This window comes from Daphnia magna, linkage group LG3 (assembly GCF_020631705.1).
Source record: "Daphnia magna isolate NIES linkage group LG3, ASM2063170v1.1, whole genome shotgun sequence".
Lineage (NCBI taxonomy): Eukaryota > Metazoa > Arthropoda > Branchiopoda > Diplostraca > Daphniidae > Daphnia > Daphnia magna.
The window spans coordinates 773,977-789,206 of NC_059184.1; the positions used below are offsets into that span (position 1 = coordinate 773,977).

The window sequence follows — 15,230 nt, forward strand, 5'->3', positions numbered from 1 at the left end:
TAACGGAATGGTTGACGGGCATAAATTTAATTTAATTATAGAAGCCGTACTACAGGATCGAAAGTTTCAAACGTCATCGTTGGGGGCAACCCAAAACGGGTAACATCAACCATTTGAGTCGCTTGAAATATTGCAATAAAGTTATAGTTACAAGATTAAAGGCAGCGAGTGAACATGAACCACAGTGTCATTCACTTAGCGGCTTCGAATGAAAAGGGGTCACGCCTTCGTTCAAGTAAGGCGTCGTCTCCCACCCCCCTTCTTTTTTATTTTTTACGGAAAGAAGGGCGAGGTCGATCATTGCCTATAATCATTATAGCACATCGATGCTAGTCTATTGAAATTTTGCCAACAAAAACAACAAACAAGAAAAACAGTAAAGGCTGGAAAGTGTAAAGGCCATTCTTTCTAGCGTCCCAAGCGACCGCTCGATGTAAAGATGAGGGCGCCATCACATCCATATGAAAGAGCATCGCAACCGGGGAAGCACACAAGGTGATAAAGAAAAAGCGAGAGGGGAAAAAAAAAAAAAAAAATGAACGAAAACGAGTTGGGGACTAAGATACGGACGACTGTGGTGAACGCCCGGCTGTTTCATAAAGTCGACCAGAGAGTGCTTGCCATCGTAAATCATCTCTTTCAATCTTCCGCCTTAGTTTTTATATATATACTGCACTATTACTCTCTTCTCCCCACACGTACGCCAACTAAGCTCTAAAAAAAAAAAAATGATGCTTATGTAACACCTTTTTTTTCTTTTTTTTTAAATCATTACTTCTTTGTTGATGTCGTTGTCCTACTCTCGAGTTCACTGACATTGTGTGTAAGCGTGCAAAGAAAAGACAAAAAAAAGGACAACCGATCAATTATGGGCGAGCGAGAGGGACCACCAGCTGGGTTTAGTAGCAAGAGCTTTGCTTATATAGATATTACGTATCCAAGCAGTTGATTAACGATTGAGCCCCTAAGACTGTGGCCAGCGCAGATGTCACGTCAACGCTACATAAACGCTAGACGACCAACACAAAAGTATACGCGGACGACATCCAACCTTTCCCCCCGCTCACCTACTGAAATATAAAGAAGAGGAGGACAGAATAAAAAGAAGAATAAGGAATATACATAGTGCGGAAGAATTGGATCGCATAAACTCTTGTGTCCAACCTCGAAAGATTTCCTTCAGCTTGACGAATGCACATCAAGATGTAACGCATTTGTTTCCCTCCTTACTATCGCTATTCTTTTTCACTGATCTATTGCAGCTCTATTTCAAGTTACGATGGGGCTTCCACGTCTTGTTACACGCTGTGTTTGGAGACATGCACACAGGTAGTAGGAGGGGGGTCTGTAATAAATGTAATTGAATTGAGCCCCGTCAGACCTACAGATACCTTTCTCTTTTTCTCCACACGAATCCAGCCACACAGGGAGTATAAAAGGGTAACTGATTAGATAGCCATTCGAATCAATTCTGTCATTTAAAAAAAAAAAGGAACAAAACAAAGGATATGAAAAGAACTTTGCGCTCTCAAAAGTCTTGATTGAAATTCTTCCGCAAATGCCACGAGTACTTAAAAAGCAAATGATGTAAATAGGACAATATGACTGGCAACGGACAATAGCACAAAGATGAATGAAGGACGGCGAAATGGGGTCATAACAAGAAAGGGGTCTCACGTTTTTCAATACGTGCTTCGATCTCTTTCATGTTAAGTACTCGTCTAATAACTAATCGATCCAAACGTTCCCCGTTTATTAAGCCAGTCTCATATTGCTTTCACCCGCGGGAGCAAGACAAATAAAAGAGACTGCCAGAGTTCCCACTTGGATGTAATGTTGCGACCGCAACGTTTGAAATGGTGGAGAAAGAGAGAGAGAAAAACAAACAAACAGCAACTCTGCCAGAGCGCACAAACGATTAAAAAAAAAAACGTATAGAACTTTTAGTGATCATACCACCACCATCAAACAAAAAGTCAAAATAAAAAAGGGAGGGGAAAGTGGAATTGGAGAGAAGGGACGAATAGCACGCACGCACGATGAATTGCAATGGTAGTTCGATGCGAACGCGGGACTGCAGCAAGAAAAGAATCGCCTCTACGTTACATCCATCCACCGGAGTAGCAAACGAGAACCCAGCCACGTTTTTTTTTTTTACTGAAATCGGAACTCGAGGGTACTACTCGCTACTTCTATTCCGAGTCTTGAGTTATTTACTCTTTTTCATTTTTCTCCCCCCAACATGGTTCGCCTGCACGCTCAGCAAACATCACAATTTATCTACGATATGACACAAGTAATAAAGAAGAGGGGAACATTTTTTTTTTCAGCTTCTTGCTGTAAAGAAAAATAAAATATGGAGTCTTTCATTCACTGCCGGACCTAATAAATATTGCAACAAGGTCTCGCCGTGATGAGAAACCAAAGAGCAAACTGCCCAAACGAACAAAATGAAATTTGTTAAACTTAACGGGTTTTTTTTTTTAAATGTGAATAATTCTATTTACAGGAAACGCAACAAGAAAAGAAGAAGAAGAATAGAAAATAGAAGAGCGCTAGATAAATGGACGTGAGCCGATCGAATCTCGTAAACGTTTCATTGGGTCCGCTCTTTTTGCGCGCGCGATTTCCGCCAAAAAGTCTTTAATCTTAAAAGAGTTTGACACAAAAAGAACGATCATCAGCTGCCCCGATTTCCACTTCAGCGTCTTTCCGCCAAAGCCTACAATATATTACGCCCGTTAAGCATAATGGGTTAATGTACACGCAAGTCGCGCGAAAGAGTGAAGAATGGAGCAAGCGATTGAAATAGAAGAAGAACGGAACCGGCAACGTTAAGTCGGATCAAGAAGAGAAGAAGAAGAAGAAGAAGAAGAAGAAGAAGAAAAAAGGGGGGCAAAACATGGATCTCGTCTATTTCCACACACACACACACAAAAATGGTCACAGAATCTTTCCAACTGTCTAAGCTATCTAGCAATACTGCTCTATGGAATTACATCTACATTACGCAACGATGTCTCGGGACAGTGTACCTATCTCGCAACCTACACTCGGACCCTGCGGATATGTCAAAAAAGGCTTTTCAACGCATCCGTACTTTATGACCGCCGTCCCGGATGTCAACGAAAGCCTTGAGTGAAAATCCTTTTCAAAAGAATTCCCACTAAACGACGAAGCAAAAAGAATATAGGATCTTTGAACATCATCAACTTAGAGTCTATTCTTCTTTCGATGTTTGCCCCCAAACACGATCTTTCCTATCGCCAAAAAAGAATAAGAGAAACTTTTTAGAAAAAACAAAAGAAAAACGCATCTGCCTGGCCACTCAGTGTTTGGAACTTCTTTAACTGTCACTCCCTACCACGACGGTGTCGGCTGTTTGGGTCTCTCCGCTCGGCAAGAAACAAGAGTGATCGTGTTTCTATTGACAGTCCGTCGTTCCAGTTAACGCCGTTGATATTCTTCTTCGTTCACGTCTCACGTTAGCTCCATGGAGCTACTTACAATGTGGACTGAAAAGAGGAAAACACAATAGGCCCGCTGATCCATTGGATGCAATAACAAGTAGTCTTGTCCACGCTTCCTCGTTCTTTCCCGCACCAGACGTGCTACGTTCACGCTGTGTTTACTCGGCTTCAAAGAAAGCGACTCTCTTTTTAGTCGCCCAAACTTTCCGCCCTTATTTCGACCAGGGACATATTGGTGAGCGTCATTCAGTCATTGATCGAGGTGTGCGAGTGAACACAAGTTACACCGAGTGACAGTAGACAAGGAGCTATTGGGACACGACTTTAATCATTTAATGGAAAGGTCTGATGTAAGAATTGAAAAGACTGAAATGTTACATCAGAACCCCTATTTAGAGGCCGCTGTTGTAACGCGTCAGAGTAATCACTTTTACCCCCCTGCCCCCTTTTGTTGCTTAGTTTTCCAATGAAACATATTGACCTTTCCATTTTCCTAAAGGAATTGGTAGCCATTTCACACAAGACGAACCTACGAAGCTTCTCCCAAAAGTCTCAAGAGGTTAGCCGATAACCGGGAGGACGTGAACGAAACACTACAATCGATAATCGTTTTTGTGGAAACGCATTATACATATTCTAGATGTACGAATTGATGCGATTATTGGAGGTCTACAAGGTCATAAATTGGATACAACCATTCCGAGGGTGTCCACCGCCTTTTCTGGGGTACAAAAATAGACAGCTGACTGTGTCGCTTTCACGTTTTTTTTATTTTTCTCTTGGTCCAGGACACGCCTATTCGATTGGAACGACAGTGTCTAAGGTTATGGAAGAGACGGAAACAGGCGCTGTACGGGAAAAGCGGGAATAAATCGATCGGCATTTCCCAGGCAAGAAACTAAACAAAGACCTGACCAAGTAAAACGGAAAGAAAACAATTTGTTTCCCTCGAAACAGCGCCTCACATTTGGGACTAAACAGCAAGGCTCTGTATTTATTTTATTATTTGATTTTTTTTTTGCCTATTCTATTTTCAGGGTGGGGCGGCGCTTGTTGACAATATGGTCGGCAATATTGTTACGGAATGGATAGTATGGCACTCTCGGCCAACCGCCTGTGCAAATCAAATGAAAGAAACAAATAAAAGCAAAATGAGCAGAGCGTTGAAATGCCAAAGCACATTATACGTGAGCTAAAAATAGGCCAGCGAATAAGAATCATCTCGTTGTTCCAAAAACATGCATAAAAAAATCACAACAAATCCATTACCGAAATGGTACATCATTTCGTCTTGTTAAAACAAATAAAAATGGACGGAAACAGAAAAAAAGAACGAGAGAAAATCCATCAAGAAAATGAAACGCAAACGAATCACGAACGCTCACGATCCAGTCGTCGAAAAAGGAAAACCAAACAACAAAGGCAAGTAAAAATGGGGAAAAACAACATCTTGAAAAACAAGAGAATCGATAGTGGCACTCCCCCGTCGAATAGAAATGGTTGAATTGGGACTCTATCGTGTACGGAAATCACCCAAAAGGAGCGTGAACATTGTAGCATGATCTAAAATACGCCATGAAAAACACACACACACACACAAAAATGAGAGACCCGCTACGATTTCGATCCGAACGTGATGACGAAACTTGCTATTGGAACGACAACAATCAAGACTTTTCCCCTATGTACATACACACACACACAAGTATCGTCTTTCCACCCCCCTTTCTTTTTCTTTTCCTCTGTGTTAGATGGACCGAGTAATACGAGACACAACGGACAGGGACATCCCGATGGTGGACGCCCAACGATCGATGACTCAAGAGCCCCTTATAAGGGACGAAAGGCGGAGCAGAGTCTTTTTTTTTTTCTGATCACCAGGAAGAGGACTAGATGAGTATACACAAACGCCTTTTTTTTTTTTTTTTAAGGGACACATTTCGTTGTCGATTATCGTTATTTTTCTTTTGGTGGCCCTTGACGTCACGCAGCTAGTGTGACGCCAATAAAGCCGGACGGAAAAGGAGGGGTGGTTAAAGAAGAACGTAATCTAGTGTGAAAATATTTTTCAAACGTGGCCACAATGGCCCCGATTTTGTTTGGTAAATAGTGCTGCGTATACGTTTTCTCACCATTTTTATAATTAGATCGCGGTCAAATGGAACGTCCAGTTTGTGGGGGACTGGCTACTTTCTTTCTCAACGCTTTCCTTCTTTTTTTTTTCCTTAAAAAAAAGAGTGAAAGGAGGCAAAAAAAGAGGAAAAAGTTTTAGATTAACATAAGAAATACCATGGCGGTGCCATAAAAAAAAAAAAAAAGTAAGGAAATAACTTGGCCCACTACAAAGTGTCCAGCGCCAGGCCTTTTTGACAAGGGCAACGACGGTTGTTAGGGACGGGCAAATCAACACATGCGAAAGGACGCGAATGGAATCCGAAAATTTAAGGAAAAACAGCAAAAGAAATTCAAGAGGCGACAAAATAGCGCAACATAAAAAAAAAGGGGGGGGGGGGGAGATAAGAAAACAGGGAAATAGGTTCACATCCCCGGAGTGCACACGCCCAAAACAAATTCAGTTTTTCGCATCCTTCTATTATTTCGTTCTTTTGTTTTGATGACCGGCTGGCCAAAAAAATGGCAACGCGTACTAGAAACCCACTTTTATCTCTTTTTCTACTTGACTGCCCCATTAGTTTCCTTCGTCAAGTTTCGCACGAACGCAACGGCCGCCCCGAAATGAACAGCCATTCAAATGTATTCCGCACGGATAATTAATGACGTAACAGCGTGTCCCGCATCCCTACTTCAATCACAGACCCTTCAAAACGGGCTGTCCCAGGAGCGGAATCAGCACCAAGTTTCTCGTCGTTACGAAGTAGACCTTACATAACGTTCTCAATCCAGCCTGAAAGTCAAGATCAGCGCGGACGGCTAGCCATTAACCATCAGGACAATGTTGTCATTTTGAGCTCGACTGCACCAACTGTCGGCACAAATCGCAACGGAAACTACCACGACTGCGGCTTTCCAATGGAACTGAGCGTACAACGTAAGCAAAACGCCTTACCATCCACATATTTGATATAGACCTCCTCAATTAATGAGTTTCCATCTTCCTCGTCGTTTCACCAAAAATTACGAGAACACACAAGCGGCAGATACGTTACTACTCTTCAATCCTGTCTGAAAATGTGTTTCTCAAAACTGACCACTTCCCTCCACTCATCGCTTAATGCGCTACGCTTCAGCAACGAGCATCATATTGTGGCTTCCGCTTTCTACTGCTTCCGAAATCTTCTTTTTTTTTTAAATATATTCTGCTTACTATGTCTAAGTGATGTATGCGTTACTTTATATCCTGGCCTTATCTATACTCTTTTTTCTTTGCTTTCTTTCCGTCTTTTTCTTAGTTTTGATCCGCATTTGCCCTACTTTTCCCCCGTTTCTTTCTATCGACCTTGTTCTTTACGATGTCTGGCTATTCAGACCGCAAGCTCCTTAAACTTGCAACAGCATACACGTTACGCGATTCAAATGAAAATGGTGAATCAAGTAACATAAGATGAAAGGACTTTTCGCCAAACTTTAATTCCGTTTTCTGACAGATCAGTGATCCCGGTTGCAAAACGAAACATGTAGATTTGTTGACGTCATTCTGGTTTGTTTGTTCTTTTCGTCATTGTAACGACGGGCGGAGTCTAACGCCCCCTTCCACCTCTCGACAAATCGGCAAAAGAGCAGGAAGGAAACAAACTGAATAAGCAAAAATGGCAAACGATAGAGAAAAAGGAAGTGCCAAACCGAAACACTTGGAGGGGCTACATTATCAGGTCATCAATTGAGCTGTTTCCCTTAAAGGCCTAGCTTCAAACATTGACCGAGTGACAGAAATAGAAAAGAAAAAAGCCTTTCATTGTGCAACGAAACGAAGAAAATCAAATAACGAAAAGATATAAAGAAAGAAGGAATCGGTTGATTGCGAGGCCAAACTATAGCAATCGACTACCAAGGCTCAAATGAGCAGCAAATCAAATGGAAGTAAAAGCGAAATGATGAAGGAAGAAATCGGAAAAATGAAAGTCTATTATCTACGCGTTCATCAAAGCATGAAAAAAAAATGATGAATGAAATTACGTCACTTAAAGATCGGAACGTAGGGGGAGTAGAACAAGCGTAGGGATCGGCTTCTGGCCTTCTAGCGTGTTTGAATCGAGCGGGACAGGCGTGAATTATATTTACTGTTTAATAAAGCCAGAACCTTCCCCTTGTTGTACTTTTAATTCCTTCTGTTTTTCATGCCAACTCAACCGTCTCGTGATCTTTTTTTCTCTTTAGAGCCTACTAACACAAGAGGCAAACGTATAAGCAAACTGTTTCAATCAGCTGTTGCGAATTGGGGAAAAGCGAAAAACAAATAAACGAGAACGCAAAAGGAAAAAAAAGGAAACTGGGACGCGAACGGCGACATGTGGAAGGACGTGGACACTAAAACAGGCCAGTCTACTCTTCGATTAAGAGTTAAAAGAAAAAAAAAACGGGCAACGACGGTAAAATGGGGACGCAGGAAATGGGAGAAAGTGGTCGGAAATGACAGCCAACATTTGAGAACTCGTTATTTTCTTTTTCTACAGGCCGTACCAGTTTGGATATACTATTTATTCATCTTTAGGTAATGATGAGTTGCCAGGAGCAACCGTTCAATCACACAACAAAAATCGGAACAAAATCAAGGCAATGTGTACACTGTGCGTGTTTGTACGACACACTGTTGTTCAAATCCCACGTATCTAAAATTAGGGCTCTATTTCTCCTGCTGGACAACAACCGGTATAACAAGATACACGGACAATGATCCATATAATTCAACAAAAAAAAAAAGACTAGATAAATGCGGAATACGAAACACAGTTGCCACATCTTTCACACAGCTGCTTGCGCGTTCCGCTCTGTGTGACCAAACGCCTCGTCTTTGTTAGCCACAGCTGTTTCTTTCCGTCCAACTGTCATCCAGTCGTGCAAAGTCCTTCCCAAAGTGGATCCTTTCCCTTCTTTTACCTCTTCGCGTAACAATTTTTACACGACGACGACAACAATTTAACCCGATGGGTGCGTGATTCGTTTGGGTTTTTACGCAATTTCTCAACCGTTTTCCTTTTGTCTTCATTTGTCTTCGTATTCCAACCAGCGCGTTCCATCGTTATCTCGTTCCATCTCCATTTGTCTGTCGTCCGTCGGCTGACACTTGTGATTGAACGCGTCCTCCCATCACTAGTCGACTATCCTTCCCAGTTGCTCAACGTCAGTAACAGCATTTCTTTCCCGTCTGTCTATTTTGATCTTTCATTTGATCTCATCTGTTCGCTCCTCCATTGCCGATAGCAGTGAATGCTAACGTGGTAAGCTCGTACACAATACGCCAACGAACATTCGTTTTGCTTTTGGCCGTTTCAGTCAGCCCGGTATCCAATTGTTTGTTTTGACAGATGCGGCCAAATGTAGATAACCAATCAGCCGAAACGATGTTTTGTGTTTTTTTGTTGTTGCTCGAGACGCGATGCAACAAAAGTCTCAAACAAAAGAAAAACAAAAAGTGTGAAGCGAAGGTTTCTTGGTACATGTATAGGGGGAAAACGTCTAAACGATCAGACACAATAAAGATGGGGCATTATGTAAACACAAGCCGACGAAAATAAAATGAAAACAAAAAAATCCGCTACGCTCTCTGGCGAGAAAATTCGTTTTTCCTACTGCTGTTACGTTGTTATGGCGACAAGTAAACAACAGGGAAAAGCCAAAGCCAAGGCTAGTGGATGACGACGGCAAAGCGGATGAGTTTATAAACTTGGGAAACGGAAAAGTTGCAGTCAACATCATATTGCTTGAAACTCTCGAGGCGGCAGCAAAACTTCCACGACAATGAAAACGAAAACTGCTGGTTTTCTCCGGAGCTCAACGGGGTGGCGAATGCAAAGGCTCTTGTAATCAACGAAGCAGACGAAACTGAGAAACTACATCACGGCACATTTCCCTATTTTCCCTTCGCAAACACTGGCTCGATTCAGTTGCACTTTATTCTCTTTCCCTCTGTCTCTCCCTCCCCAGCATCTTCTGGTGCATCGGAATTGAAGAAATAGCAGACACATACACGAAAACCATCAAATAGCATGGGACCACTCCCGCCTTTGGGAGGGGTGCGCTCCCCGCTTCGTTCTAACATGAAGGCAGACATGAGACATATACTCCCCTTCCTCACTGACACTCGACTCCATCACAAACGATATGGCGTGGCGCTCATAAAAATCACGAACGCAAAGCGGCGAAACGACAAGGACGGGTAACAACATTTTTCCTTTCCCTTTGTTATTCGAAGACAGATAAAACGAATAAATTAGTTGCTTCTTTTTTTTGTTGTTGCTTCTGTTATTTCTCTATTGCTTTTTTGTTTTGTTTCAAAAATAAAAGAGAATGCGGCGGGAGAAAAAGCTGTGTGTGTCTTGTTCAATTTGACTGCCTTTGGCACTCTCAGCTCGAGTCATGGCCGGCAGCGGCCTTATTTACAGCCAGGATATCGTGATTTAAGATCGATTTGACAAGCAATGCGACCTATTGCCCATCGATCTTGTTTGACCTTCTGCCTGGTGTTGTTGAAAGGAAAAGGGGGAACAAAAATAGCACATTCATTGCCAGCGAGCAATACGGTGCTAGCCCCAGTCAAGAGACGGAATCAATTGGAAATCTATGCGATTGGGCATGTTTAATTTTCGAGGTTTCAATGTGCTAAAGCTATCCCCCCCCTCCCCTAAAAAAAGAGGGGCGCAAAAATGTCAAGAAAAATACTGCAGACATGAACACACACAAAAAAAAAGGGGCGGCGGAATAAAAGGCACAGCCGGGACGGATAAAACTGACTTTGGTGGTCTTATCGACTTGCGTCTCAACGGGATAAAAAAAAAAAAAAAGCGGATAGTCACCCCGTCGAGATCAAGTTCTTCATCAACTCACCAACGTAGGCAATGTGAGAGGAATAAAAACAGGAACGTTCACGCAAGAGTTGGTCTATTTTCCGCTGTCCCAACGGAGAGGCCAGGACTTCATATCCTCGGTGGCAAACAATATCAACATGGAACGGAAACAATTGCCGACGTCTTTGCGGTGAGACACATTGTTTCCATTAAAATGAGAAGGACGACAGCTAACAAGACAAACACATGACATTGAAAAAGAAACCAGCGCTGTAGAAAGCTCGCGGCAGTTCTCAAGAAGACGAACTTGTGTTTGTTTTAGTTTGCTGGGCAAGTAACCCCCACATCGTGTTTTATTCGTCTTGTGTGATAGTGCAGATACGAGTAGACAGTATGTTATGAACTTTAAAATTTCAGATTTTACTTTAAAATTCCCTATTCTTGAAATCCGTTCCGAATCGGCCTATTGACGACGGGGGAAGGCGATCGTCATGTCTTTTGCTGGATCGTTATTCGACGGTCGTTATGGGTGCGAGACATAGGGATGCAAAAGAGTTGGTTTTACTAGACAGCCAATCAAAAAACGTAGCCGATCAACAACTGACCCAACCACGCCCAATTGCTGCCCATCAACAACAAAAGAAGCCGCTCACTTGAACAATTCAGCTATTCGCATTACACGACTCGTAGATCTCTTTTTCTGTCTCGCGACTGATGCACACACATACTGTGTTTCCTTGTTTTGGAACACGTACAAATACATGTGACATGTTCATACGATTTGCAACCGGATTACATTGCGTGTTTTCATCTTGACATGCAATCTAAAAAAAAAGAAAGCGCAAAATTTGCGATCGACATGCACACGCACTCACGGCAGTTGAATCACTACTCTTTTGCTTCTTTTTTTTATTATTTATTTAGACAGTAAAAAAAAATTGTTTTCCGTTCGACCACAAACATCAAAAGATACTTGGTAAATATCCCTTTCCCTAACTATCTCGTGGACTATCATTCACTTCGTTTGAACACGTTTAGGGTAATCAGATATTAAAAACATCGTCACGGGCTCGTTGTTCGTAAGAGCCTACAGTATTACGGCCAAGCACATCTATTGATACTGTTGAAGCTAGACGAGATGAATAGATTGTTAAGTGGAACTCGTTGCGAGAAAGGGTAACGCCCCACATAATTGGGCTTATCGATTACGGTGGAAATTCCGGCCACGACACCTCATTCCTGCATTAATGATGACGTTAACTAGGGGTGTGTGTGTGTGTGTTTTGCCTAGCACCGTGTTACGTAGTAGATGGGCGATCACCGACACTCCACGTTGCACAAACTGTCAGCGCATCAGTCGTCATTAGTGTCGGATAAGTTTGGTTCCCTATTTTTTTCTCTCTTCTTCGCACACATCGGAACACGGAGATGGACAGACAAGAAACTGCCTTTTTTCACCTCAATTTTTTCTTTCTGGCTCTTCAAGACAATATCGACAGGGGGGGACCCGTCATCATGTTCCACTACGGCCACTTGAAAACAAAGATAAAAGTTGCGAGTTGCCATCAAAGAGAAATTTGATGAAATCATCGCCCAAGTCACTCAGGGTTCTATCCTCCCCTAGCGGCATGACACACGAATCCGCCTCTTTTCTCACGTCTGCCATTTTTGCTATCTCGGCTCGCTCCTATAGCAACTGGAACTCTTAAAAGAGTCCGTCTCTTGATCAACGAGTCCCTGAAGAGTTTTAGCCTTTGAGAGATCAAGAGTAAAGAAACGTCTCAATGAAAGGAGGAAGGCGGAAAAAAAAGTGGAAATGCAATAATCGAAATAGAAGAGCGCAGGGAAACGAAGGATGAGAAAGAACGATAAAAAAAAAATATGAGATTTAAATCAACGAATGCCAAACGGGGTGACGAAGGCTATCTCGCAAAGACGTATGGCAATAATCCAATTTCCCTTTCAAAATTGGTGTGCGAATGCACAACGCGAACTCGGAATGAGAAAGGATAATGAGAAAGGATAATGAAATTAAAGACGATAAAGGAATACATAAATAAATAAACGATATCGCGAAGCAAAAGACAACAGACGGGCAGTCCGCAAAACGCAAAAAAAAAAAGGCGAAAGCAAAGGGAAAATATTCCATCAGACTACAATTTAGTCTTCGGTTAAGCGTAGGTCGACGCCACCGCGAACAAAGAGACGGAAGAAAAACTATGAAGACGTCAAGCGAATTATTGAATTGATGTAAAGCACGATGAACAAAGAGCGCGTGCTTTACTTCTTTTTCCCATCGTTTCATTTCTAGTTGCACGACTGTTCTTCCAAACCATTCAAGCCCAAATGAGCATTTGGTGCACTAGGAAAGTGGCAGATGATTCGACATTACAGACTTTATTAGAAACGATATTGAATAAAACCCGCAAAAATTCTTCATTTAGAAAACAAGAAATCGAAAAGAAGCTTCGCCATCGCTGGACTCGAAAATGCCGAAATGCTACAGAATTTTCTGCTATAATGAGCCATCAACGCGTCCGTCTTTTAGTTACGTAATTCGCGGTCTGCTCATCCAGACGGTAATGTCTTCCAAGCCCATGCATTTTGGAGGCGACAGAGAAAGACATCAGACAGGAGGGGGAGGGAAATAAGGGAAACCGCGAAAAGGCAACAGTGGCAAATGAGACGATAACAAAAACAAGCGGACCACGTCCGTCTACACGTCCGCGACTCATCAATAAAGAAAACATCTTTACGAGAAGAACAAATAAAAAGAACACAAAATATCATTCCTTTCTTTACTGAACGCGTCGCATGGAGCCAAGTGTTGCGCATTCGCCATCGAAAATGGGGAAGTTCAAAATAAACTCTCCCCTCCCTTTTTTTAGTTAATCTCATTAGATTGGATATTCATACTCTGGGGGAAAAAAAGGGGGCCGTTGAAAAATTGGATCTCTTTCTTTCCTCCATCACGCATCGATAACAAAAGAAAAACGCTTGGAAAAAGGATTTCTCGCCAATCCGCTGAGCGGATTAAAAAGCGTTCAAGGGAAAACAAAGCGGAAGAAGCACACATGAAAGTCAGCTTTCTTTTTGTGAAAAAACAAAAAACAGTCCCGCTCTCTCAATCTGAAAGCTGCCGAAAACTGAACGTGATCAACTTAGAACGCGGACAATGTCAACAACAACCTTGGGATGAATAGAAAATGAGAAACGGCAATTTCTAATAGAGAGCCACACGTTGGCGACACGAAGAATCGATCGCTCTATCTATTGATTGATGGGAAATAAACCGAGCCTAAAAGGAGAACGCTAGTGGGAGCAGGAGAAGGTAGGACAAGGAAGAGAATCAAATAGATGAAAGAGCAACAAAATCGCGGCGCGTGTTTTCCCCCCTCCACTCTAGTTAAAACATAAATAAAGCAGGTCGCATGGCAACGCTGCACTTAGCGATACGATCTTTCGATGTTATAATCCCGACCAGTTAAACAAAATCACGACGGGGAGGCGTTCTTTTTGCAGACATGTCGACGTAAATACGACACTCGCTGTTATCTTGCATCAGCAGGGGAAACGGGTTGTGCAGATCAGATTCGTGACGGAACAAACGCTACGTAGATCCCGCACGCAATGAAAACGACGAGCTCGACGCCCAGCCAAAACATTCACGATAGCGTATCGCGTAATCGAGAAAAAAGATCGGGACTTACCGACGGCATCCATGATGACAATATGCGGTCGACGGAGATGGCGTTGCACGATGAATCTCAACGCTCCGAGCGCCGGCCGTCCGCGCGGGTTACACGACCAATCGAAAAGTGTCTAGATGGGCTGCACGCGGTCACTGACTTCTATTTGTGTGACGATGAATCTTCCTCGGCCGCAAGGAGCCGTCACCCAAATGAAGCCGAATAGGTTTGTCCAACAGTTGCGACAGCTCTGGCAATTTTTCCGAACCTGGATTTCAAATAGGAACATATCGTCAGTAGAGACATACTCGTTTTATGCGTTTTTCTTTTCACTCAATAAGAAATGAGAAGTGATCAAAAATAAAGAAATGTGTGCGTAAACAGAGCTAATAATTAATGATGGCGGAAAAGAAAAAAAAGAGAAGACTGAAAAGAGCGTAAATGTACCGGCCTCTTTCTGTACGAGGTGAGCAATGCACTGAAGGGCAGGTCGCCGGTAAGACAACGTTATATTTACTCTGTATTTGGTTTCGGCTAGCGGTGCTGGTATGGGTTCCTCCCGCCTCCTCCTTCTGCGCTGTTGCTGCTGCCGTGGCGACGGCGCGTAGCCTACAACGACGCTTCATCACCATGCTCGCGCATCCGGTTCCAAACTCCAGTTTTTCTTTTTTGTTTTTGTTTTGGTCACCACTCATTTATCCCCTCTCTTGCAACTTCATTCTTCCCAGTGCAACTTCTGGGTAAATATCACGACAAAGAAGGTCGACCAATTTTGATCTTGGCCAGTACTACACCTAGCAACTCCTTTACATGGATCAAGGAGGTAAGGCAAGTTGGGCCACAAAGAAATCATTGTTTCTTTCAAGTGCACGGTGGTACTGAATAGACGGTCGTTAAGAACGGAGATTACCTGGCACGAGTCGCCTGTCGTGGAGATAAAGCGGGAAAAGGTAGGACATGACTTTAAATTGAACTAGTTCAATCGAATTCAGATTTCCCCAGCAAAATTTGGAAGGGAGGGTGGAGAGGAATACGTTAGAAATGATGGTTGAATATAAGCCGAATTTCAAAAGGCCGGATCGACGGGACCTTTCGGCAAAATAAAAATA

The 15,230-nt window shown here is 42.7% G+C and overlaps 1 protein-coding gene across 8 annotated transcripts in view; it reads right to left on the reverse strand.

The window, feature by feature from the left end:
- Positions 1–14,747, reverse strand: part of LOC116919842 (small conductance calcium-activated potassium channel protein) — a 49,760-nt gene extending 35,013 nt beyond the window's left edge. For 7 of the 8 annotated variants that reach the window (XM_045170422.1, XM_045170426.1, XM_045170425.1 and 4 more), the window contains exons 1-2: positions 14,639–14,747; positions 14,143–14,389 (exon numbers count right to left, since the gene is read on the reverse strand). The gene's annotated coding sequence lies outside the window, so the exon portion shown is untranslated. Of the gene's footprint in view, positions 1–14,142; positions 14,390–14,568 lie in introns of all 8 variants that reach the window. The other variant, XM_045170421.1, reaches the window with a different exon arrangement.
- Positions 14,748–15,230: the final 483 nt, after the last annotated feature.